At 41.5% G+C, this 25,848-nt stretch overlaps 1 protein-coding gene across 2 annotated transcripts in view; it reads left to right on the top strand.

Moving 5' to 3' along the window:
* Positions 1-25,848, top strand: part of LOC143828393 (collectin-12-like) — a 104,276-nt gene that overhangs the window by 19,245 nt on the left and 59,183 nt on the right. The gene's annotated exons all lie outside the window — the stretch shown is intronic.

Below are 25,848 nucleotides of genomic sequence, written 5' to 3' on the forward strand. Positions count from 1 at the left end.
TGTTTTGTAACATCAGCCTTCCTTGTGGTGCCAGTCCTGGCAGTCTATGGGCAGTGATTGGAAGGACTGGTATTCAGCATAGCTCTTCTTTTCCTTGCAGTGTGTGCTCAGCTGTGTACATTAACAATGCTAAGCATGACTCATGATGCTTCATACAGACAGGATCAATTTTACACAAGCACTACAGAAAATACATGTCAGATCTTACTGTGCTAAGTGAGTTTTCAATACTTGCTTTTCATTCAGAGATAGATTTGTGACAATATAGAGCTCTAAAGGCTAACAAATGTAGTCTTGGACCTGCTGCAGGATTGTAGCACAGTGACTGATTATTCCCATGTGATTTGGTTTTATTGTGTGCCTAGTGACTGCAAAAATCACATGGCTTGCCAATGTCACCAACTCCGTGTTGGGAAATTCTTGGAAATTTTGGGTTGGAACCTGGGGAGAATGAAGTTTGGAGAGGAGAACTGCCAACCAGCAGCTGGCACCTAGAAAAATGCAACAAGGGACATGAAGGTACCATCATGTTGATGGTGTGATTCATTTCTGGGGCAAACCTGGAAGTGAAATCATGCTGCTCTAGGATTCAGCTTGGTGTAGTGGTTAGGAGTGCAGACTTCTAATTTGGTGAACTGGGTTCGATTCTGCACTCCCCCACATGCAGCCAGCTGGGTGACCTTGGGCTCGCCACATCGCTGATAAAGCTGTTCTGACCGAGCAGTGATATCAGGTGGGGAAAGCAAGGTAATTACTTAGTTGGACTTTACATTTGAAGCTAACAACCTTTCAAGTTGCAAATATGCAATGCAATGACATTTGCAAAAGCATTGCGATGATTGGGGCTAAGGCACTACAACTCCCCCAAGGTGCTTTTACATTTGTGCTGCAGAGATGTCTCTTCCCACCTGTTGCCCTGGGAAAGGACCCTAGAGAAGACAGAACTGAATGTATCTTTGCAGTTCTTTAAACCTGTCCAGTACCAGCAATCTTGTACAGCCAAATATATCCAGAAAACACAGAAATAAAATTGGCTATATTCAGGGTCAGTAGCCATATCTGTATTCAGCTTTTAAAATACCCAGAAAAATACTGGTATTGAATTGAATGCATGTCCCTGCAGAGGTCACACAAAACAGTTATATTTGAAAGGGCACATCACAGCATCTGAATACAGGGTGACTTTTTCTTTCCTCAGAACAATAATTAAGGAGTTCTTAAGGAAGTCAAATCCCTAATTTTAAGTTTTCTGTGTACAAGATATGATTAGGGATAACAGACACCATCTTTTATTTTCATAAAACATGTTTCTAGAATTCACAGTCAGGAAAATAGTATATGTGCATATATGCTGTTCTCTGTTACTGAATCATTTAAGATTGCAACGATGGTATTGTGAGAGTGGAAGGTAAAGTTGATACTGAACATCATGGCAGAATATTCACTGGAATGGGTAAAATGAATCATATTATTCCAGTGTTGTACACAGGGTCCTAATTTGCTTCCAGGCTCAATTCTCAATGTTATTGATTTTTTAAGCCATATAGCCAGCATACCTGAAATTTCACCCACTCCCATATGAACTTGCCCAACTACTCCTGTCATCTTCAGAGGCTCTTTTCCGGTACCCCTATTATCTGGGGGCTAGATGGGTGGCAATGCAACACAAGACCTTTTTGGCTGAAGCATCAAAACTTTGGAACTCCCTTCACAGATAGAGTCATCTATCATTGTCTTCTGCCAGTGGGTAAAGTCTTTTTTAAATTGTGGAAACACATCTTATGAAACACTCAAGGAAATGGAAATCATCATGGAACTGACATCCGTCCGTCCCCCCTCCCCCCTCCCCAAGTATGGCATAAGAGACCGGGAGGCAGTCGATGGTGGCAGCGGCAGAGTGAGCGGCTCACAGCATGCCACAGGGCCAGGCATCAAAGGCAGGCCGTGGTAGAGTGAGTATGACTCAGTGCCGACCCTTACCAGCTGCCGCTGTGCCCATTATGTGGAATGTGTTTCCATATAATGGGTGAAAGTCTGCTTGTCACTAAAAAAATTTCATACCCTAGTAACTGTTATTGGCTCTCCTCCCTGGTTATGTGTGTTTGTATGGGTGTGATCTTATTTAATTGTTTCAATATTTTACATAGACCTTATTTTAAATGTAGTTTTGATATTTTAATATTTTGATACCTGCTGCCTTGGGGGGAAATATTTTAAATTTAAAAAATTCAAAACAAACTGTTAGGAATGGGAGAACCTTCACCTCCTGAATATTTCCTTAGTTTATAGCTAAGCAGCAGTTCAAGACAAATTGAAGGCATCCTTTCACTTCAGCAAGGGTTTCTGCATGGAACAATGGATTCATTTCCCCCACTGATCATTGCACAGATTCCATCACCACCATCTGTTGCAAGGGGAAATGTTTTTTGAATGACTCTGATCTTTAAGGTGTGCCTATGTATGTGTGTATCTGCACAAATGACTTTGAGCAGGTGCACAGCTGGGCCCAAGCAAAAGACTAGCAGAGGTAAAATAGAAAGAGAATGATATTGGCAGCTGTTGCCTACAATTGGCCAGTGGTTGGCAAGGAAAATTTTGGCCCCAAGGTAACCAAAATGTTCCACATAAGGAATTATTGTCAGCTCCTTTGCTTTTGCTGATGTCAGTGGAGTTCACAGGATGAGGAGATCAGTATACTGGCAACAGGGTCAGCAGGGAGGAGAAAGAAAGAAGGACTGTACTTGCTCCATGCATATTTTGTTTCAAAGATTACCCCAGAGACTCCTCCTAGCTCTATACTTCTGTGTTTCTTGGAGGATGAAAACAATCATATTTGGAACTAGGGCTTTTAAAAACAATCTAAACAGTTACTTTTCCCTCCCTCAACACACAGGCACATCCCACATCCTCTGTCTGTGGGATCAAGATCTTATTGAACTCATTTGAAATACCAGATTGTGCTACCACTCTCTGCAGTAGCAAAAACCATAGTCTCGCTATGTTAAGCCAAAGAAGTATTAAGTAACAACCAGTGTGGACTCTGGCCTCCTTTTAAAGCGCCAGGAGAAATCTGTGCTAGCAATTTTTATGTACTTGATTAAACAACAAAGAAAGTTACTGGAAGAAGTCACAAAGGCTGGGAGAAGTTCTGTGTCTAAATTTTCTTCTTCTAAATTCATAAATTCATGCTCATCCAATTAGTTTTGTTGTTACTATAGTAGCCACATAGCTTTTGAATCACCACTTCCACGTCTCCCTGCTGGTCACAGAGTTAACATTCTGGCTAAGTGTAATTCATTCTATCTCCCTTTCTGAAATCTTGTACTAGTGCTGGTAAAAGGATTACTGCACATACTGTGTGCACACTGTGTGAGGTGGTAGTATGTGATATGGCAGTATAGAACTCGTGTAGCCCATGATGCCCCTACTTTCACATATGGAATTACATATTCCTCCTGAAAGGAGGTAGAAGTGATAGTTTGAGACAGATATACCTAGAATCATAGAGTTGGGACCTCCAGGGTCATCTAGTCCAACCCCTGCAGAATGCAGGAAATAAGTTGTTTATACAAAAGAAGTTAGTTGAAATCCAGGTAACTGTTTGCAGAGCTGACAGGCCCGGAAGCACCAACACATGGAAGAGACAGGACACTAATACTGATCAACATAAATCCACTGAATGTGAAGAATGTGATAAAGAGAGGGATTCAAGAAAGTTGGATAAGTGGTGAATATTTTGGAGACAGCAGCGAATATGTCAGCGGGTGAATGTGTTGAAGGTGATGGTTTAATAGGTGTGGGGGTGATAAAGAAAGAGAAACGATGGTACTGTATTGAATCATTAGGAATTTGATTGAAAGGAGATCAAATAAATGTGAAATTCAGGATACTATTCAGATAGGTATACAAAATGATGTAAGTAGTAGTAATGTGGAAATGTGTAATAATAACCCAGAATATCAGGAATGGAATGATAGTATGGTACATGGAATTAATTTGGAAAGAGAAAAAAATGAAAAGGCAGTGGAAGATCTTCAATGGGGGCGATTCCACACAAGGACCAATGTTGCCAATTGCTTTCACAAAACTGAAATGCTATTTAGCGTTTAATTCGTTCCCCACAGGTTTCCAGTCTCGCAGGAATCTCTAGAAAGGAAGCGATTTCTTTCTGTGCTTGTTCCCGCCCCTGGCCATCAATCAAACGCAACAGCCAATGGGCGGTTGTTATCATGCTCCCGAAAAGCCCCTTTCTCTTTAAGCACAGGTTTGTTTGTTTTTAAAGCACACAAGTTGCAACTAATATGCGTTGATTCGTTGCAAAGGAGAGACCCATCTAGCTGGTGTGTGAGCTGGTGATTCATCGTTACCATGCTCCCCCCCTGCACGGGCGCGATTTTTGGCCGAAATTAAAGGGAACTGGCAAACAGGGGGCTGTGTTGTGCTTGGGGACTTAGGGGAGCTTTAAAGCTCTTCTGTGGAGGGACTGTAGCCAGAGAAGCCCCGCTGGGTGAATGAAGCCTCGCTGGTAAGTTGCTTTCCCCGCTTCGAGGGAAAAAAATGGCGATCGCTTCGCCGGAAGTTCGGAGGAGAGAGCCAGGGGGGAGGGACTTTGTTGCAACCGCTACATTGAGAACACACATGTCTTTTTTGCAAGTGTTGCAGGTTGTTGGCAAGAATGTAGTGATTTTCTGAGGGTGAATCCACTTTTCCCGATTCCCCGGAAATCGCTACAACAAAGCGATTTTGGCGCTAGTGTTGAAGGAGTGTTGCAGATTGCTCACGATGTCATGAGGAACGCAGTTTTAGTTGCGAAAACAAAATGTAAGACTAGTGCTATATTAAAGTCGTGCGGCATGGCCCTGGGTATTTCTGCCAAATGTACTAGAGCATGTCAGATATGTGGAAAGCCTAATACATTGGAATGCAATATAGGTGGTAGCTGTGGGAAAGGGAAGGTATAGTTTTCTTGTAATCACTGTGATTTCCAGAGCAAGAAAGCACAATCTGTTTTGATAGGCAGGAAAATCTAAGAACAACAAAGCCCTAAAGCAAGGTGGGCATTTCCTGTATGAAATGTGTGGAGATGGATTCAATTCAGTAATTGGATTATCACAACATAAAAGGCATAGGCACCCAAAAGAGAGGGATCAGGAGAGAATTCTCATAGCAACCACAAGTTCAGTGCCCTCAAAATAAGGCTAACATAAGATGCGTTAGTCTTTGGAGGAGGTGGGTATTTGGAAGATGTTGGATAAAAAATGTGAAGGGCAGCATATAAATAAAATGACTGGAGCAGACCTTCCTGGCAAAACAGCCAACAGATTGCCAACAAAAGAAGAGTACTGTACGCAAGTAGAAAGAAGGAAGACACAGCTTTACTAGAAAAATGGTGAATGTAACAAGAAGGTCTGCAGTTTGGAGAATTGGTTTCATCATATGTTCAATAGTAATAGCTTAACAACTAGATATCTTTCTAGAACTAAGAAGGTGCTCAAAGCTTGAATCCCAAAGATAGTGGGGTTAAGACAGATGGAAGACCTGACACAAGAATTGTTAATACAGTTCTTGGTGGAACTGAAGGTCATTGGAGCCAAAGGGAGAGCAAATAGGAAGAATAAGAGGAAGAAAAAAGGGGGAAGAAAGAAGAAATGGATGGAGCCACCGGGTCATCTCTCACTCAGTGCAGAAAAGAGGAAGGTGTTCCCCTCCTCCTTTGAGCTGTGGCAGAGCACAGAGGAAGTAGATGGTGTCAGGGAAGAAACTACAAACAGAAGCACCTGTAGCGACTGGTGTGCCAGCAACGATGGGAGACTGGAGGCTGGGCCAACAGTCCCATGGTAGATTGAGGATAAGGCAGGAGGGTGAGGTGGGAGATAAGGTGCCTCACTGGGTACACAAATCCTATCCAGGTAGGGTGTTTGGAGAGCCTGTGGGGTCCCACCTTTCCTGCTCCCTGCCCTGCGGCCTGACGTGGCAAGAGGCGCGAAGCGCCTCTCGCCGCATCAGGCCACCCACAAAGGGAACCCCCGGCAGCTGCGCTCCGTGCGACTGCCGGGGGCTCCCTGGTCTAGCACCCGCTGTATTTAGATTACAGGGGACTTGATTACTAGTTTGGTCATATCCAGTGAAAATGGGTGTGCATGGTCTGCTGGTGAGCGTGTTTACAAAATAAAGGGGATTCCAAAAGTGATGCACTTGATTACCTTAATTGTAGCATGGGTTCATAAGGAAAAGGGAAGTCAACTAGAGATGTTGGCCCCATGCTGTGAAGGCTTTAAAGGTAACAGCCATCACTTTGAGTTGTGCTTTGAAACAAATACAATGACGATAACAAAGAATAGGTAGAATTTTATCATACTGGCATAAATTAGTCAGTAATCTAATAGCAGCATTCTATACCAACTAAAGTTTCTGAATAGTTATCACAGGCTATCCCATATATGACTTGTTGCAATAACCTGTCTAGCCTTGAGGTCTCATTGTCATGGATTAGCATGGCAAACATACAACCTTTTTGTGTGAAGTTTAGCTTGAATCTAGATGGTTTGAATGGGTCCATGGGTGGCTCTTGGTAGTCCGGCTTTGTAGCGCACATCCCTTCCCCTTTGAAAAAAAGAAAACAGATTTTGTAACTACAACGTTTTCAACTGAGGTTGCAATTGTTCTGGATAAAAATGTCCTGCACCTGAGACAGAGGCTTAGTGTGTGGGAATGGTCAGCTGGAACGTTTTATGACATGAAAGTAAATATCATTTGGACTCTTCCCCCCATTTTGGTTGTATGATGATTAAATTGCTAATACCACCAGGAACAAGTGGTCAATACAAAATCTAGTCATGTGTAGAAACATTCTCAAAAGAACTTTTTAATATAGTTGAGGTTTGGGCCTAATTGTGTAGTATCATTCAAAGAAGTAGCATGAGGTGGTTTTTCACAAATGCTTTTTTTGGTGTCTGCTATTAAATTTTCTCTGTTTGTCATGAGCAAATATATTCCATCTTCATTAGATGTTTGTCATTGCTGAGTCTGCAACAGTTGCGCAACAACAAGAAAGCAGATATTAGGAAGAAAGGGGAAGGATGAAAGCCCATTGTTGGTATGTGCTGATGAAGAGAAACAGCTTCCTGGAACGTTCTGTGGTCAGTGGATAAGGAAGACAGTTAAAAAGAATTAGTTACCTTCAGCAGGAGGACAACAGATAAAGTGACTGACAATGCATTCTCTTCAGCATTATTCAAGAGCTTCTAAGCCACTGATCTGAAGGAGATGTTGGACATCTTGTTCAAGAGTAGTTTTGCTTACATGCCAAAATGCCAAACCAAATCTTGGGAAAAGCAGTGAAGGAGAAACAGAAATTCTGAAAAGTGATAAATAAAGTGGAATGTTGACATGTGGGAATTTCTAAGTAGGATCTGCTTCAGTAATTGCTACTGCAACTCCCTTTAGATAAAACAAACATATTTGTAGACTGTATCATATTTCTTGAGGTAAGGGTGAAGTTCTGTAGTCATAGTCCCTTCGTATATTCTACTCCTGAGCAACAAATTCAGGACCATTTCAGCATGCCATTGTTCAGGGTCTAGCAATTTGATAAATCATTCTAGGGAGATCCTGACAGCACTTCGGTTTTCCTTCATAACATTCTTTAAATTTATGTTAGTGGTTATTCTTGTCACTCTCAGAATTCCTTACCACACTTCAGCGCAGTTTATTCCCTCCATTCTTTCTAATAGACATTTGTGGCTTTATAACTTTGATGGGGAATAAAAACTCTGATTGAATTATTGTAATATGGAAATATGAAGCAATTTTTGAAATTCCACATGGATTCCTAACCAGTGGCTAATTATCCCTAGGTTGATCACAGGCTGGTTCCGGGGGGGGGGGGTAGGGGATGGGGAGGTGTACCAGGTGTGTTTTTATGCAAAAACAACTGTGTTATAATAGTAAAATAACGTTTATTTTATAGTATCTTTTAATGAGGCACTTGTCTTTGGCACCAGTTTCTTCATACTGGGTTGAATAGTAAAAACACTAAGCAGTTTATAATGTTTTAACTGTTCTTTCAGTGTTCAAAGTCATGAACACACACTAAATACCCGTAATCTTCTATCGCTAAGTGTACCCAGATCTGTGGATACTCAGAATCACAGTTCGGGGCTAAACAGAGAGCATGAAGTTTTTTTCCTGCAGACTTTCCCCCTCCCAAGTTTGCAGGGGGGAAATCAAAACTCATGGGTAAATCACGTGGAAGGTTTAAAAAAAACTTGGAACAGTGAAGGGAAGATGCTCAAGCCAGGTATTGGCAGAATTTCATCTGGGTGACCATAATGGCAGTGAGGGCAAAGGACAAACATTCAAGGGGAATCTGAAGCAGAGTCTGAAGCACTCATACTTTTTGTCAGACTCTGCTTCAGGAATCACTGCCACAATTTAATTAACAATAGCCTTAATAATCAATGTTACAGAAAATTTTAATATCACTCAAGAAGGGTGACTTAAGTCAAGCAAGGTCTCTGCTAAATCCCAAATTGTTGAGAAACACTGACTTGCAAAATTGTTTACATATGCTCTAGTAATGTCAGCTTGCTCTAATTTTGCTGATCTTGAACCCAGATCTAAGGCAGGCTACTGGGAAGTGGAGCCAATGCAGAGCAATAATTCTTCATGCTTGGCTGTCTGCAGGAAAAATAAGGAAGATTATATTGCATTTTTTGTTAGCATAGTGGAGCTGAAAATCCAGTCTTTGTCCAGAATGCTAAGATCCTAAGATCTAGCCAAGAAATAACAGGGGAAACAAATGCATTGAGTCATGTCTCTTTTGGAAATGTCATTTGCCTTTTTACAGTGCACGTAAAGAAAACCAAAGTTCTCTTCTTTGTTTTTGAGAAAATGTGGTAGCTTTTAGGGATGAATGGAAGCATACAATGAAAGATATGTGAAATGACAGGCTCCAATAAGGGAAATATGGAAATGTTGAGCAATACTGCCCTTTTATGTTTTATGTAGATGTAGATGATTATCGGTGGTGTAACCAGAAAAGCTTAACACTGAGGAGAGATTGATTTTGTTGGGAATCTTCCAATATGGGGAGTAATCTGGGAATGTTGGACCTGTAATATGAGGGGCTGACTTTGACGTGGGGATATTGTTTTAACACCTTCTAGATCAGTGGTTCTTAACCTGGGGGTCAGGACCCCTTTGGGGGTCGAATGACCCTTTTACAGGGGTCGTGGCAGGGTGAGCAGCTTGGCGGGGGAGGGGGGGAGGCACCACTGTTGCCACTCCTCTTGAAGGCACCCACCAATTTATATACAATTTATAACCAACTTATATCCAATCATGAACAATGGATCTTCACACCTTTGGTCAGTTTCAGTTTAATTTCTGTGAAAGAACACTTGCATAATTTTATGGTTGGTGTTCACCACAACATGAGGAACTGTATTAAAGGGTCATGGCATTGGAAAGGTTGAGAACCACTGTTCTAGATAGATTGTTATCTGATTTTTTGACACAGTCAATTATTTATTTACCTAGTAGTTTGCCAGAGTTTAAAACAACGGCTCCTGTAGAGCGGTGCTCCCCAACCACCGGGCTGTGGCCTGGTACCAGGCCGTGGAGGCCTCGGTACCGGGCCATGGGGAGGGAGGGAGGTGCTGACACCGGCGCACCAGCAGGTGTGCCTCCCTACCCCCCTTGCAGCATGCGCTTGCTGTGCTGGGAGCGATCAGCCGCCCCGCGATGCAGCGAGTGCCGCGCCGCGGGGGGAGGTGCACCTGCTGCACCTCCCTCTCCCCCTTGGTCCCCAGCCTGAAAAAAGTTGTGGACCACTGCTGTAGAGAATGGGATGTTGTATTTTAAATTTCCTGCCCATCAACCTGATGCTAAATTCCTGTGACTAAGGGACTCACTAATATTCTCATGGTGTATTTTCAGGTCAAAGTTTGAACATTCCACTGAGTAGTTAGCGATCAGACAGTCAGGACTGAGCAAATTAAGAATATACAGTCCTTGTACTTTTAACTGAATAGTTTTAAGTTTTAAGGCTATATTTAGCTACTGCCTAGAATTAATGTTGTCCCCTGAATAGGGCGAGGCAGATGACTCCTGTCCTATCTTGGCCATTTTGCAAATCTTCCACATGATCATTATAAAAATGTAAAGGCTAGTCAAATAAGTTACAAGCACATCACAAAGTTATGTAACACCCATTTAAATGTGTGGCAGACTGCCTATACAAGCTCTGTAAAGCACGTTATGAAACAGATTTCAGCCAGCAAGTATAAAACTCATGCTTTTTTAAGTGTTGCCCACTCTTTCCCACTTCTGTAAGTATACCTGTCTTTTTTAATGTCAAAGATTAAGTAAGGGAGTTGATTGAATGTCTTCATACACATGGCGTTTTGAAGACATGGTTAAAAAACATTTCAATAGATGCATCTATTCCTAAATAAACCTATGAGCTATGACTTGTGTTCATACGTAAACAAATATCCCAGTGGGGGGAGAAGCTAGAATGATATGTAAGTATATAACCAATAGTTTAAGCTTACCCATCAGTTCATTTTTATGACATTATCATTGCAGAGTTACTCCTCTCCAAGTCCATTGAAATTAATGGGCTTGAATGAAATAAGCTCTGATTGCACTGAATAATAGTTAAGGTAATGAAGGTGCCTGAGATAAACCTGTAACTGAAATTACAGATCCGGGTTTTGCCTTTCAAGAATCACTTGCATGCCAGTTGAAGAAGGAAGACATACCAAGGTGATAAATAAGGCACAGAAACATTTCTTATTAGAATGGGCCTAGATGGAACGTTCCTGAGTATGGGAAATGTCTTAGGAAAAGGACCTTTTCCCTTGATGCACATACATACACTAAGGGAGGGCAGTTGTGCATAACATGCAGTTCTTATTAGTGACCCATGCAGGCTGATGTCCTGGATTCTGGTGACCATAAACATGAATCTCACCTGCATGACACCAAAATCTGATCTACCTCAGAATAGCCTAGTCATTGGCTAATGCTAATGAGAAGTAGTCCATCTTGTACACATAAAACCATGTGGATAAGAAGGCATCATTTTAGGAACAGGGCTTTGATTAAGATTCATTATCCGTACGTAACTATTCTGTGTCCTTTTTAAAAAATTCAACTTTGGAATTCAACAAGCACTGCTGGCTCATATATTGTTTGACTGATCATGATACTCGGTGAAAGAAAGAAAGAAAGAAAGAAAGAAAGAAAGAAAGAAAGAAAGAAAGAAAGAAAGAAAGAAAGGGCACGTGTTTGTGGTCTTTTTATATTCCTTATGTACCAATTTAGAATTGTGAAATGTGTCTTGCGCTGAAAATATATCTATTGTTAAATATTAAGATGAGCAACTGTGTGATTGTTTGTAGCAGTATAAAAGAGCAAGAGTCCAGTAGCACCTTAAAGACTAACAAAAAGACTAAGGCCCATTCCGCACAAGGACCAATGTTGCCAATTGGTTCCTGATAGCGGAAACACTATTTTTAATAGTGCAATCTTTGAGTTATGCATACCTGCCTTTGTAGTGGAATCCAGTAGCGTTTCAATCGTTTTCCACAGGTTTCCGGTCTTGCCAAAAATGGCTAGAAAGGAAGCGATTTTTTCTGTGCTTTGTCCCGCCCCTGGCCGTCAATCAAATGAACAGCCAATGGGCGGCCGTTATCATGCTCCCGAAAAGCCCCTTTCCCTTTAAGAACAGGGTTTTTTAAAAAAAAGAAAAACACACGTTGCAACGAATATGCCTTGATTCCTTGATTCCTCCTAACGTAGAGATCCATCTAGCTGGCAGCTGGCGTGTGAGCTGGCGATTCATCGTTGCCACGCTCCCCCGAGTGAAAAGAAAAATCCCCCCCCGTGCACGGGCACGATTTTCAACAGAAAATAAAGGGAACTTGCAAACGGGGCTGTGTTGTGCTTGGTGACTTAGTGGAGCTTTAAAGCAGTTCTGTGAAGGGACTGTAGCCGGAGAAGCCTCGCTGGGTGAATGAAGGCTTGCCGGTTCGTTGTTTTCTGCTCACTCCGAGAAAAAAAAAAGGTGATCGCTTCGCCGGAAGTTTGGAGGAGACATCCAGGGGGAGGACTTGGCTGGAACTGCAACAATGGGAACACACAGGTCTTTTTCGCTAGTGTTGCAGATTGTTTGCAAAAGTGTAGTGCTTTTCGGAGGGTGAATCCACTTTTCCCAATTTCCCTTTAAGCGCTACAACGAATCGCTTTTTGTGGGACTGTTTCAGGAGTGTGGCAGATTGTGTGCGATGTCATGCATAACTGCAAATTAGTAGCGTTTACAATTTGGAAGCCTTTTGCAACATTGAAGTCATGCAGAATGGACCTAAGTCTTGTGCATGTGATGTTCAAAGTCTGCTCTTTTCCATCCGTATCATTGATATATACCTGTAGGAATGTTAGCCCGTGTAATCTTCTGGGATGTCCAGTAGTGCTAGAAATGCAATAGAGTGCAAATTTAAGAAACCTTGAGACCACCAGAATTGATACTATAGGAAGACTGCCGATCTGTAAGTTCCATGAGCTTGTGAAATAGTGTCAAATCAACATGTATACAAACGGTATTGGGCCTGATGAACTTACATATCAAAACAAGTTGAAATAGTTTTCTGCATATAGCAGAGCAGTCACAACCTCTGCCTGGATTATTTATAGCCATCTCATTCTAAAATGGATCCATGGCTAACTATTTGATTTAGCATAATCCTTTGAGTTGCCTTTCTGATCAGTGCATCACAGAAAGTTGAATTTGCGAGATGTTCTGCTTCCATACTCTTATGCTGTAGGGCTTTGGCAGATCAATGCAGCCTACTCTTAAATCATCTTACTACAATGGAAATCCCACAAGGAAATTGGTCCTTGATGGAATCTGAGAAATGTTTGTATAACTTGGTCAAAGATATTTAGAACTCAATATTCCCAGAACAGTAGAGTAATCTAGTTTATAAAAGTCTACCTGTATCCTGTCTATTTGGATACATTAAGTCAACCACCAGTACTGAACTGTCCAGTATCTAGTTTATGTTGGCACCAGGTTTAACAGAACTGAATGAGGACAGTTTTGTTTTCCTCTCCTGTGTTTGATGTGTATATTCTGAGGGTAGAAAAAAGGGAGAACAAAGTACAACAGAGCAGAGACAAAAATTATAGTTTTAGAGGCAGTTGTGGGTTTGAAGGCGTCTTATGCCTCCCTTCATGTGAAAATATCTTCTTGAGAGATGATGAAAAGCAATTTTGTTTTCATTGCTGAGCAAAACATAGCTGCGATTTTCATTGTGGCAAATGCACATACACAATCATTTTGGACACAACTCCTAAACAATGCATTCTTGTATTGCTCATTCATAGAAATCTAAATCCGTTCAGTCGTTCCAACTAGCGTACATTCTCTCTCTCTCTCTCTCTCTCTCTCTCTCTCTCTCTCTCTCTCTCTCTCTCTCTCTCTCTCTCTCTCTCTCTCTCTCTCTCTCTCTCTCTCTCTCTCTCCAGTCTTGAATTGTTTCACTTAATATACTGCATTTAACTTCATCAGACTTGAGTATGTGATACAGACATATTTCAAGAGAAGGTTAAAAACATCTGCAGTTTAGAAACAGGGTCCCTTGGGAGAGTGTTAAATCCTGAGAGTGCTGATCTGTTTCCTGTCTTTGTTATGATTTCTCCACTGTAACTGAATATCCCTCTGAGCTGCAGCAAATGAGAGTTATCCTAGTACGGCTGTGTCAGCAAGCCAAGAATTGCTGGCTTCACCTCCCCCTTTCACATATACATAGCTAACTTCCAAAGTCCCAAAGCAGATTTTTATTCATTTACATCTTAAGCCATTCTCTCAGAGCTTGCCTTGAATGAAATGGACATTTGCTGCATGTTCTGATCCTCTATTTGTTAAGGGATAAAAATGCATGTACTAGTACAGAAAGCCTCCAGCTGGATTGTGCTTGCTAGCTCCTAGTTACACAAGCATTGTTCCAGTTTAAAACATTGCATTTTATAGGTAAAGGTAAAGGTATCCCCTGTGCAAGCACCGAGCCATGTCTGACCCCTGGAGTGACACCCTCCAGCGTTTTCATGGCAGACTCAATACGGGGTGGTTTCCCCAGTCATTACCATTTGCATTTTATACTTATGTCCAAACATAACCTAGGCTGCTTCCACAGAGACTATCAGTTCTGCATTTCCCCCCAAACTACAGCAGGTTCTTTTTGCCTTCTGCGTGACATCATTGCACAGCCATCTACCTTCAAGGTTTTCTTTGGCCTCTCAACATTTTCACCCAAATCTTCTTTGTTAAAATCTTTCTGGATCAGTTGTAGTCAAAAGAGGGTTTGGTCACCATGTATATGGGAAGATGGACTTTCGACCTCCCTTCAGCAATGTTTTCTCTTGAGCTCATAATCACCATTTCTCTTCTGATTTCTTCTTGCCATTTTTTAAAAAGTATGTTGCTGTAGAATCATAACACTGTAGCAATATACCTGCTAATGATTTTTTAACACAACTCCCCAACACAATGGTGGCAAGGGAGATAGCAGATATAAGGGAATACCGCAAACCCTTTTGCAAACCTTCTGTTGCCAATCTATACGGCTCTCAATGCATATAATCTATAATAATCCTGGCTAGTATTTGGATGGGAGACCTCCAAGGATTTGGGTGGTAGTCCTCCAAGAAACACTAGGGGTCATGATGTGGAAGCAGGAAGTGACCACCTGTGAACACCTGTGAACATCCCTTGTCTTGCTGCAGACAGTCATTGGATCTCCTAGCTACACTATTTATTTATTTATTTATTTATTTATTTATTTATTTATTATATTTATATACCACCCTCCCCAGAGGCTCAGGGCAGTTTACATTAAACTTATAAACAATACACGAAACAGTCTTCATTAATAATCATACAATAATAACATTGGTTGTAACAGTATAACAGTATAATAAACAGTATAACAATAATATAACAGTACAACAATGCAACCGTGCAATGGCACAACAGGTCCAGAGCGCTCTGGTGGAGTTCTGGGAGGAAGGGGGGGAGAGCGGGGGCCCTTCATTCGTTGTTGGTTGTGCCTGGTCTCAACCAAATGCCTGCCGGAAGAGCTCCTTTTTGCAGGCCCTGCGGAACTGCCACTAAACACGCTATATGATAAATAAGAGCACAACAGGGAATCATCCCAATATCAAAGCAGCCCTAGTTGTCTCCCTTGATAAAATAATAGTTTTTGTAGATCAGGGGAATGTATTTAATATGCTATTTCAACAAGGTCAGAGAACATCAAGTGTCATAGGACAATCTCAGTGAATGCTCAGAAATGTGACAGGGAAGAAAACTGCAGTGTAATTATTCAGGGTTTTCGGAGAGAGTTGTTAAAGAAAGCATGCATGAGATAGCAATAAATGGTTCACCATCACATTGCAAAGAGACATTCTGCCATATTCTGCAGGAGTAGTGTTGCCCTATTACTGTTCTAAATCACTTTATTGCATTGGACCATTCTAATTACAGAATTAATAGAGCCGTTATAAACAGCACAGATGGACTATTGTGTTTCATGTTAGGCACTATATAAGAAAGAATTCTCTGAAAGTACAGGAGGTTAACACTGAAGTACACTGACTAGAGAAGCTGTAGAATCTACTTTCTTGGTGATTTCCAAGGAAAGGTTGGGTGTTTATCTAATGAGAATGCTAGTTTAAAATATTTTTTGACTTCTACACAGGGATAGGAAGAGAGGGTTCATTGGCATCCTTCCACCTATACAATTGGATGATTTAGAGTGGAAGAGATTTGTCTCAGGTCAATTGCAGGAAATGTCAACATTACTCAAAAATGTCAAGGTACTACTTTTATAAATGGCTTGATAGATGTTAACTTAACTTGGAGTGTTTTGGGTTTTGTATGGATTTATTTATCCATTTATTTTAAAATTGTTATAGATAACCTTTACTCCCAAATGTGGGTTCAAGGTAGTTTACAAAGTATGCGTAGACCATACTTAACCATCTTTAATCTGCTCTAAAAGAGTAAGGGCTGGTGGGGAGGAGATAGGGCGGGCTCTGTCTGGGATAAAAACTCGGAGGAGCGAATCAGGAGCCCCGAAGCGGCTCCTGATTCCTCCTCCAAGTGGCACTCCAGGCCAAGTGTCCCTATTGGACACTTGGCCCGTTTCCCGAATACCACACCACAGACTCCAGTCCTCCCGAGCCGCCATCCTGCCCGGATGGCCACCAGGGAGGAGGCTCGCCCCACTTCCCTGGGCTCAGGGAAAATTGCTTTCCCTCCACCCAGCTAATGCCCTTCCCCGACTACGCTCCTCACTCCTGCCTTGCCGCCTCGATCCGTGCTCGCTGCCGCTGCGGCCTGACCTCCAACATCAGCACGGAGCCGAAGAGCCTGCCGCCAAGCCGCCGACCACGCTTGAACATCAGCGCCAACACGGGGAGGCTGGCGGCGGGTTGCTGAAGGAGTGGCCTGCCCTCTAAAATGGCCGCCAACACGAACAACCCGCTTACGAGCCGCCACCCGCCCTCGAACTTTGTTCGCGACATGAGGAGATGGAGCCGAAGAGCCCGTCGCCGACCGCGCTCAAACATCGGCGCCAACACGGGGAGCCCGGCGGCAAGCCACTGAAGGAGCAGCCCACACTCCAAAATGGCTGCCAAGACGAACAACCCGCCGACGAGCTGCCGCCCGCCCTCGAACTTCGCCAGCGACACTAGGAGGCTGTCGACGAGCCGCCGGCAGGAGCCCACGGCCTCCCTTCTCGCCTCCTATTGCTGCCCGCCGCCACCACAAAGATGCTGCAGACCCGCCGGCCACCCTCCACAATGGCCGCTCTCACCGGTAAACTTCCTTGACTCATGCTGCCCTCGCCTCTTCCTCCCTCTGCCTCCGGGATCCCTCCCATACTATGTGCCGCTGTGGCAAATATGCCACCCTTCTCCCTTTCTACCCACTCGGGGGGCCCGCCGCACCCGCTGGGTACAGGGCCACTTCTACGGACGCCTGCCTGCACCCCCCCCGACAAGGGGGAGCGCCTGGTAGCGCCCATTGTATTTTTACTACAATGGGCTTTATTCCTAGTAGCCATATAAAACAGCAGGAAATGTGGGCTAATAATTACATAAACTCATTAAGCTGGTATGTCAAGGTCATACCATCTATTCAGACTGGTTCTTGGGTTCCCCTCTGGTAACCTTGGATGTAACCAGTTTAACACATTTTACGAGTCTAGGGCAAAGTCAGATTTGTGAACCTCAGATCCTTGAACTTTTATGCCTTTCTTCCCTCCCTCCACAGAGATAGAATGGAAGACTCTCTACTTTCAAATTGTTTCATTTATAGGGCACAACAAGATATGACAGAATCCCTGGGTTTGGCCCAAAGATGCCGATGCCATTTTAGAATCTAATGGGGGAGATTTAATAATGCTGCAAGGGCCCAAGCATGGGACCAGGTGCTCTTGTTTCTCTCTGTCCTGCACCTTTTCAAGTGCTGAACCAGCCAAGCGAGGGAAGGACCAAAAGCATCTGATCCTACCACACTGAATGTTTAAATTGCCTGTTAGAGTCTGCAGTTGTGATTGTATAGTTGTCTCTGTAGTTTCAATTTGTTCTGAAACCTGGGTTTTCATACCTTAACAAATAGTTTTTTCTTTCCTGTTACCCAGGATTTTATGCTATGTTAGATCAAATTCTTCCAGAACCTGTGAGTCTTCAGTCACTATTCTCTGACTGAGGGAGGGGATGAGGAGCACAAGAAGTCAGTGATTTGTGGCTTGTTTACCTTAAAAACAAATTTGCGGTTTGCATACCGTACCTGACTTGTTACCATTTCCTTTCTCCTGCTTTCTGCATAAATTAAACTTGATGCTTGCACTCTTTTTTTGGTAAATGTATTTATTACTATATAGCATAGAACAAGAATAATAAATGCATCAAAAAAGATATAAGTGAACTTCAGGATAATTTTGGTGCATAACATTTAGATGATGATAAAAACATATTTTCCTTTTAATGGTAACCAAAATCTTCTTCCATAATGGTATGGTAGGATCTTCTTGATTTTGACAGTGTGGTACTTCTGGACAAAATTTAGACAATTATAAAGCATTCTTCCTTTGTGTAGTTAATGGCTTTCCCTGTTTGCTAAGTGATCATTTACTGTAGGACCTCCTTTATAGTGATGCTTTCCTAACTTCTTTGTTGGGTGCCTGAAAATTACACCTTCCCTACTGGATTAATTGTGTTTGTTTGTTTTCATTCCTCCTTGTTCAAGACATGGACATCTGGCAGGGCTTTGATGCTTTCTGGTAGGATCTACGTGTTCTCAGGCTGCTTAAGCTGCCAAGGCTGACCACCACTGAGAGTCAGCACATGTAGTCAGCATATTTCTTCAACTTGGAAATATACTGCTTTAAAAATCTGGAACTTACATTGCCTCTCCTTGAACTAACCAGTGTAGAGGAGCCAACAGATTTCCAGTAAACTGTACTTATATTTAACTTAGAGGAACTTTTTGGAAGTATTTGAGCCATTTCCTCTGTCAGACTTCTAAGCAAAATAGAAATGGTGCTGGAAAAGGAGTGAGGATAGCAGGTCTTGTGATCTGTGATTTATACACACTCATTTCAGGATATACAAAATATATAAAGAAAACTAAGGCATGTGTATTAATTATATGAGTTTACATTACAGCTCCCCAGGGGGAAGATCAGTACTGTATGTAGAAGACAATGTCAATTATATCTCCAAAATCTCCAGATATTTCTCGATCCACCACTGACAACCCTAGTTTCTATGGGTGTGGCTTTGTCACACAGAGTTGCAGGAGCAATATTGGTGGGTATGGGTTTTACTTATGTTGTTTGTGGAGATTCAAATTTATGATTTTGTTCTTGAATCCATTATTTATAAAGTTGTAGACCAGAATGTGTAAGATTAAATGCCCAGCTGAAATTAAAAACTTACTGTAAAATTTTCAATGATGCTTGAACATCAAGGCCAGGCTACCTGGCAAGAAGATATTGCAGCACTCATTAAAAAAAGTATTAGGCTCAGATTTTGACAGGTCTCCACAGAAGAAAGTTCCACCTGTTCTCCTAAAGAGCTGCTTTGAAGGGTGGCATTATTTATTTTATTTTTCAATTTTTTAGACCGCCACTCTCGGCTACAGCCGTCTCGTGGCGGTTTACAAATACAAAAACAGTAAGTACCCCACAAGATATATAAAATACATAAAATCTTACAATTGCTGCTGTTACTGTTGTTGTTGGGTTTATTAACTATTCCGGCTCCCAGCTGAGGTCCCTTCCCTCCTCAGTCTTAAAAATTTTGACAGAATGTAAAGTAGAAGATACAGTGCATGGGATCCAAGCAATATAGATCCACGGACAGAAGCAGTGAATTCATGAATGCACAAATGTGAAGAAGAGATTTTTTTTATACCCCACTTTTCACATCCTGAAGGAGTACTAAAGCAGTTTACAAACTTCTTCTCCTCATAACAGACACCCTGTGAGATAGGTGGGGCTGAAAGAATTCTAACTGAACTACTGTGTGAGAACAGTCTTAAGAGAACTGTGACTAGCACAAGAACACCCAGCTGGCTGCATGTGAGGGAGTGGGAAATCAAATCCAGTTCTTCAGGTCTGCATCTACTGCTCTTAACTACTATGTCATGCTGTGTATGGTGTGCTTTCTCATCTCCATCATGTGGAATATATTAAAAGTATAAAATGTTTAAAACATTTTTGTAGCATTTTTGTGACTGAAAAATACCTTAATCCTTTAGTAATTTTATGTTAGATGAAATTTTATTATATTACAGGGGCGAAAAACAAAGAAAGTAGTTCTCTTCATATGAATAAAAACCAAATTTAAAAGAATGGAATTATTTTCTTAATTAGCAAAAGCACAACTGATTTGCTTTAAAAAGTAAGGACAGAGATTACATTTTTGTTTACTAGATCCCACCAATCTGATTTTATAGCTCAAACTACAGTTTGATACAACAATACTTTCCTGATTGTTTCCATATTTTTGATTTACATTGTTTAAGCTAGCCAATTGTTACCTGGAAGTCCAAGTTCAAATGCCTTCACAAATCCTAGGTCAATAAATCAAGACAATAGGAAGTACTTGTTTCCTGTATAGCGATATCATTAGACTGTACAGGTTTTGAAATAAATAGCTGCTTGGCAGATCTTCCATGAACTCCCATGTAAATAAAAGGGCGGACAGTGAACAGAGAAATAATGGAAACTTTAATAGGATTTTGCAGTATTTTATATATACACACACATATATTAATTTTCTAACATTTATAAAAATAATCTGTGTTTGGTGCAGTATAAGAATACTATACCGTGCATGTGTGATAGATTACCCTTTAACCTGTAGCTGGCACAAAAAGCACCTCTCCCCAGGGATATTTGTAACTCTTCAAGCCTATGACTATCTTCAAGTAAATGCCAATTTAAAAAAAAAATTAAAAGTCTTCCTATCTTATTTATCCCTGAAACTGTTTTTTTCCCCTTTGATATTATATTTGAAGTCAGGATTTTTTTTTTTTTTAAAAGGAATCTGCATGGCAGAAAAGAACATTCATTGTCATTAATAGCTTGATGGCAGCAATGTAAAAATACACGGTAGAGTTGCCAGCCTCCCAGTGGAGGCCAGAAGTCTCCCAGAATTAAATCTGATCTCCCAATGACAAAGATCGGTTCTCTGGACAAACTGGTTGCTTTATTTTTGAACTCTATGACTGTAACCCAGTGAGGTACCTTCCTTCTTTGAACCCAACTCTCCTCAGGTTTCACCCTCAAATATCCAGGTATCTTCCAAGTGGGTGATGGCAATCAGAAACCCCCTTGCCTACTTCTGGCATTTGTTGTTCCATTAGCACAAGCTGTATTTCTCAACCTGGAGTTAGCAACCCTACAGAAGTCTAACATTTGTCCCATGTACTTTGCGCAGTACACTTTATGATGCATTCATATGCCTCTTCAAAAAGAGCAATTTTATTTTTGTTTCACCATCAAGATTAATATTTTGTTGAACATTCATCATGGCACTAATATTCATAACTTTTACATACGTATGAAGGGAAAGATCCTAAAAGAGGGATTTTGCTGGGAGGGGAGGGAGAAATAAGAGGGGATTAATTGATTTTGAAAAGTTGGGCAGAGGACTTTGAAAGCTCTATGCATACACCTAACAGTAGTGCTGTTTCCAGATCATACCCAAATACTTAAGACTAATGTCTGAAATTAAAACAAAATGAATCTGTTCTGTATGGTAGTTCATCACAGATAATTACTTGGCAACGCTACATAGATTCTGACTGTATTCTTATAATGTTTTTTGAAAAGTCACCCATTGTATCCTGCAACACTCAGTTCCGTGTAGAACCTTCATTGCAGAGGGGGGAGGGAAGGTGCGCGGTCGCATGGAGCGGCCAGTTTGGATGCCGCCGTGCACAACCTTAATTCCAGGTGATCTCCACCCCCTACCTAGAAGCTGGCAATCCTAGTTCTTTTGGATGAAATGGCTGCTTTGGAAGGTGGAGTCTTATGGCATTATACCCCTCTGAGGCCCCTCTCCTCCTCAAACACCACCCTTTCCCACATGTCAGCTTCCCAGGGTTACAACTAAAATCCAGACAACAGAAATCTTCCCCCCTGGAGAAGATTACTACTTTGAAGGATAGACCTTGTGGTATTATATTCAGCTGAGGCCGTTCCCCTCTCCACACCCTGACTTCCTCAGACTTCATCATAAAATCTCCTGGAATTTCCCAACCTGGAGGTGGCAAGCCATGCCTAGCCCCAAGATACCGTCCCTCAAAGGCCAAAATAGACCTGGAAAGGGTCCTGTACCTCCCCAACATTTTACTGACAGACCCAAGCTTTGGGACGCTATGGTTGCCTAGCAACAGCGATTGAAGAAATCTGCTGCTTAAAGCTACAGCCAGTCCTTTTATCATAGCTTTTTAATTTGTTTTTTAGATATCACATTTTCCTGCAAACCTGGGGTCCTTTTCAGGTTTGTAGAAAGATCTTTCTTGCCTCCTCACAGCTCCAGTCACCAGATTTAAGTATCCAAAGACAGGCTGACTTTGCTATTCGAATATATTTTAACTTTACCTCCTGAAGAAGGATTCTTAATTATGTTTAGCAAGTCAACCATAAACTCTGTGATATGTACAATACACCTCCTATGCCACTCCAAATTCCATTCATTGGAGGAATTACAATATGCAGTAATACATAATGAATTTTTCATGTGTCTATGTTGTTAGCTGCTCATGGTTTAAACATAACTATGGTTTTTAAAAATGATATGCAGGTGGCTATCCTGAAGGAAAGTAATTTTGGTAGCCCATGAACCCAATGTCTTAAGCACAGCTGGAGTGTAACAATTTCTCTTAATTTTAGTGGGATTTGTGATAGAGCTCTACTGATGACATTACATGGCAACCATGGTTGGTGGGCTGCACTTCAAGAATCTGATTCAGTTCTTGCCATGAAAATGTTGCCATAATATAGAGTTCATTTTTCCATTTAATTCTATAATTCTTTATTTGTTGTGTCATTGAAACAAAGTTTCAGCCCAAGAAGACCTGGATTTAATTATACAGTGCTCAACAAGAGCTTCTCAGTGCTTAGCGACAAAACTTATTAGGCATCCCACAAGTTACAAAGAAACATAGAGATACACAGCAAAATTAGGATGATAACTCAAATTGATATATAACAGAAACAATGAATATAGAAAAGAACACAGGCTGACATATTAGGGATATTAGTCATGAGCAGTTATTTTAAAATCTAATTTTCCTATGAGTACAATGAAACTGAACAGAAAGGACTATTGAATTATTAAGAGCATTGATTGCCAATATTACATCATGAGGTTGCATAGTATAGTGCTAGACTTAGCACTTAGAATAAATACTTTTCTTCAGAAGTGAATTTTAAAAGAATACTTCCTCACATAGTAACTGAATACCAGGTAGCATCTGTACTGTTTGAAAGACAAGGTATTCACAGATACAGATCTATTCCTATATGTCCTTTCTCTGCCACAAAGTATTGGAGTTTCAGTAAAGAAGGTGCATTGGATGAAATCATCCATGACTTGTTCTTCCATGGATGGAGCAAATGCAGCTGATTAAGGCTTCCATTAACAAAATGTCACCTCATAACTATAGCCCCTCTAGCCTAGTGGCATTTTGGTTATGTGGCTCCCCAACCTCAGGCTCCCCAACCTCAGGCACCTTGGAGGACCTTAGGGACCATTAGGGATGGGCTGTGGCTCAGTGACAGAGCAGCTCCTTGGCATGTAAAAGAACCCAGTTTCAATCACTTGCATCACCACTTTAAAAGGCATTGTATGTGTTCATGTGGGGAAGGGTAATATGTAGAAACATCTGTGGTTTTGAGCAATTTGAAGCAGGGATGTTGGAGCCATCATATTTCCACCATTTCTTATTTCCTTTTCCTGAAAGCCCCCACAGTCTATCCCCTTTCCTGCTTCCTTCCTGCTAGATCTAGTTGAATGATGTAGATCAGGTGGAATCAAACTACTCAGTGGCTGCTGCCGGGCATAGGCTGGTATCCTCTAGGTGGACCTAGAGATCTCACAGAATTACAACTGATTTCCAGATTATAGAGATCTTTCCCCATGGAAAAAAATAACTCCTTTAGATCAGTGGTCCCCAACCTTTTTATCACCAGGGACCACTCAACGCCAGGGGACCACTCAATGCCTTTTACTGAGGCCCGGTGAGGGGGCGGTAGTTTACTCCTCTACTCTCAACCACTGCCCTAACGCTCTCTGATTGCTATGGTAATGATTAAACATCCCTTCAAAATAAGATATAGACACGCCACAACAATGAAGTGTGTTGTAAAGGGCTGGGGGGGATGAAGTAAAGGGCTGGGGGGAGGAGAAGGCGTCCTTCAGGGCCCACCTCCAATTAGTCGAAGGACCACATGTGGTCTGCGGCCCACAGGTTGGGGATCGCTACTTTAGATGGTGGACTCTAGGATATTTTATCTAGCTGGGGCCTTCCCCACGCCAGACTTCACTCCAAAGTCTCCTGAAATTTTTCAACCTGTAGTTGGCAGTCCAAGTCAGTCCTGGCTACAATGAGACCTCCTTCAAAGGCTAACACAGAATTCTGCCCTCTCTCCCTGAGTTTTCTTCACAGAAACCCAGCCTGGAAAGCTGTGGTTGCCTAGCAATGGCTGCTTAGGAAATCCATTCCCTAAAGTTACAGATTCTCCATTTATCATTTTGGGTGTTTGTAACCCACAATATATTTTTTAAAAATATTTCAGACTTTTCTGCAGAGTTGGGATACTTTTCAGGGTTGTAGAAAGATGTCTTGCTCATTCACGACTTCAGTCACTTATTTAAGTAGCCTCAGAACCTGCTGACTTTGCTATTAGTATACAGAGAAGATCCAATCCTGTTGTTGTTGTTGTTGTTGTTGACATCATCGTCATCATCATTATGTTTCCTAGTCAATGTATAGAATATATTCACTTACTACAAATCAGCCTTCAGCCAGGGCTATGAAGCCACAATTAAGACGTTGGCAGAAGCACCTTCATTCAGTTCCATCTACATTGTAAAGTGGGCTCTTATTTATACTGTTCCCATCTACACTGATGTAAACTACTATAAGTTCCTAACTGGGTTTCTGTAATATGTTCTATGTGAGGCTGCCTTTGAAATTATCTTGGATGATTTCCCTTAAAGTCCCTCTTTAAGTCCATGAACTCTACATAAAGAACATATCTTTATGTGATAAATGTGGTAAAATCAGAAAATGATTCAGGGCTGAACTGCCTTGACTAAAGCTGAGCTGTTTCCATCCTAAAATATCCTGTTTTTCTATCCAGTCCAAAAGAATCTTCAACAAATAAGAATACAGTTTACCTAAACATGACAATAAACATTGGCCAATATCAGCGAGGGCCAAGTTGGGAACCCTTTTTAAAAACTGGCGCAATCACTGTGTGCTTCCATGATTTTGGGATAACCCCTGTCTGGTTTATCTGGGTAACTGAGGAAGCAAGAATTTCTAATCACCACACAGATTAATCTTCAGCAACTCATCTGGAATAAGATCAACACCAGGGATTTCCTGAGCAAAGACTAAGAGAGTAACAGCTGGCCAGCTTGGTAAGTGATCATTTATAACCAATAGTTTGATGACAAAATATTTCCTATTAATGGAAAATGAGTTCTTGAAATATACTTCCCAAGCCTGTGAGGAGAGGCAAGAGGGAATATAACTCTGAGTTTTAATGCCCTGGTTTATAATAGACTAGAATGCTGAGTTGTTATTAGAATTAACAATCACCATTAGTTGTGTCTAGGGATGTGCAATTTGGCTTGAATAAGCTTGAAAATACATGAATCAATGTTGATTTGGGGGGCTTATTTTAGCCATATCAATTTAAATGAGCTGAGAGAAGCTCAAATCAATTCAGCCTTGATGCAGCTGATTCATGATTTAGCTGACTGAGAAAGATCCCGCCAAACAATTGATTCTCAGGATCAGCTGTTTGGCAGGGTCTCCATGAAGTGTGCAAATTATGGAAAGATTACAGTGGCAGGACCATCTAGGCCTGATGTGGAAGTCTTTAAAATCTTACATAACGACGTATGAATTTCAGACTGACTTAAAAATATATATATATTTTTACACACTCACTTTAGGATCAGAAATACTATGGGAGAAAAAGATAAAACCAGTCTTTGTTGCCACATAGCCAAAGAAAATGGAAG

This window comes from Paroedura picta, unplaced genomic scaffold, assembly GCF_049243985.1.
Source record: "Paroedura picta isolate Pp20150507F unplaced genomic scaffold, Ppicta_v3.0 Ppicta_v3_sca25, whole genome shotgun sequence".
Taxonomy (NCBI): domain Eukaryota; kingdom Metazoa; phylum Chordata; class Lepidosauria; order Squamata; family Gekkonidae; genus Paroedura; species Paroedura picta.